The sequence below is a fragment of the Gossypium hirsutum genome, chromosome D11, assembly GCF_007990345.1.
Source record: "Gossypium hirsutum isolate 1008001.06 chromosome D11, Gossypium_hirsutum_v2.1, whole genome shotgun sequence".
Classification (NCBI taxonomy): Eukaryota; Viridiplantae; Streptophyta; class Magnoliopsida; order Malvales; family Malvaceae; genus Gossypium; species Gossypium hirsutum.
The window spans coordinates 33,159,042-33,161,099 of NC_053447.1; the positions used below are offsets into that span (position 1 = coordinate 33,159,042).

A 2,058-nucleotide genomic window follows, 5' to 3' on the forward strand; every position below is an offset into this window, starting at 1 on the left:
CGAATGATAAGGTATGTTTGCATGTGCATTGGAAAAGTCGGTTCGTTTTAAATAGTATTCGTGCGATCGGCTAACGAATTTTCGGCTTTTAGAAAGGTTGATACCTTGTGTATCTATGTTGATGAAGTGTGAAGTAAGTATGATTATGAGAATGTGTGTTAATAAAGTGATTTAGTTAGCTATGTGAATGTAATACTGTAGTCAAAGCCGATTTCATTACTTGAGACTTACTAAGCTTAAAATGCTTACCCGGTTGCTTTGGCTCTCTGTTTTATAGATTTTGTTCGTTAGCTATCGGATTCGGGATCAGCGAAGTCGAAGTCATCTACACTATCAAGCTCTTTTGGTACTCTTTTAGTTGAACTCTGGATATGGCATGTATAGGACTACCCCCTGTTGTTTAAGTTCTTTTGTGATGTATGTGTGTAAAGCCATGCGAAAATGGCTTGTAAAAGTGGAGTATGGCATTAGACCATTTGTGTTTATGTATGTATATATATGGTTTCACGATGTGACTATGGTTTGAAATGGAAGTGTTGGGCTAATGATCAGCCATTGGAATGGCTAAATATGATCACATGTGGACCTATGTATGGCAAAACCCTAGTTGGTCCATGGTAACCACAAAATAGGTAAAGTTTATCTTGAAAACAGATTTTGACAGCAACAGTGGTGTAGAATTGAAAAATCACATAAATTCGTAGGAGTGGAATTAAATAGTGAATAAATTATGTAATCTAACCTTGATGAATCTACTTTCATATGGAAGTAACGAAACAATTATAGGAACAGTACAGAAAGAGATATTCGGGTTCTTGTGGAACAGGGCCAGAACAGTTTCTGGATTCACTGTTCCGCCTTTGGAAATTCACTATAAATTGACCAGAGATAATTAGGGGTCATACCATATATGTATGGATTCCTCTCTGAGTCTAGTTTCCATAGAAACAAACGGCATTAGTATTGAAGCTCTGTGCAGAGAGATATCCCGGTCGTAATGGGAAAAGGTCAGTGTAGTCGACCCCTGTAACATGGGAGAACTTGACTAATAAACTGTACTAATTGGCCCGACAAAAAATTCTAGAAAAAAATACATAGGTGGGGACATGAGTCTAGTTTCAGGGAAAAATCACAAAACTAATTTTCGAGTTGTGAAACTCAAGATATGATTTTTGAAGCGACTAGTACTCAGACTGGGCAGTGTCTGGAAAATTTTTTAAAAAGTCTGTCAGCACCTCGTATTCGACTCCGGTGACGGTCTCGGGTTCGGGTGTTACAGCAAAACTATTACACCCATTAGTAGTAAGATTTTTTAACATTGAGGATATTGATGATACTTGTGATGCGAGTGAAATAAGAGCGTCTACTTCATGTATTCCAGCGACTCATCTTTCTGATGTTGCTGTATTGGTTGGCCATTAATAATTGTTGCTGGCAATCCTCTGAATGATTTCGTAAGCCTCATTACAAGACTTAGAAAGGAGAGTACCATTAGCAAAAGCGTCTACTACCATCCTCGTGTGAGCACTGAGACCATTATAAAATGTCTCAAGTTATATGCAATATGGGATTCCGTTATGAGGGAACTTCCGTAATAATTCTTTGTAGCTTTCCTATGCCTCATACAATGACTCATCATCCATTTGTTGGAAAGTAGTGATCTCTTTCCTCAACTTAGCATTCTTGCTAGGCGGGAAATACTTCATAAGGAATTTTTCTGCTGACTCTTGCCATGTTGAAATTGAGTTTGGTGGTAATGAGTTCAACCAAGCTCGAGCTCTGACCCTTAGTGAATATGGGAACAGCTTCAATTGTAATACATCTTCGGGTACTCTGACTAACTTGAAAGAATCGTTCACCTCCATAGACAATCTTAAGGGAAGGTGAGGATCTTCGATAGGCATTCCACTGAATTGGCCCACTGTTTGAAGCATCTGGAACATGATTGGCTTCAACGCGAACTATTGTGCCTCAATTTTGGGTCTCCTAATACCCGGATTAAGATTATGAAATACTGGCACGACATATTGTCTCAAAGCTCTATCCCTATCATCAGTA

The 2,058-nt window shown here is 38.6% G+C and overlaps 1 non-coding gene across 1 annotated transcript; it reads left to right on the forward strand.

Moving 5' to 3' along the window:
• Nucleotides 1–1,569: 1,569 nt before the first annotated feature.
• On the forward strand, nucleotides 1,570–1,676 carry LOC121223987 (small nucleolar RNA R71). The gene has a single exon (XR_005921451.1). It is a non-coding gene; the product is annotated as a small nucleolar RNA R71 (small nucleolar RNA).
• The last annotated feature ends 382 nt before the right edge of the window (nucleotides 1,677–2,058 follow it).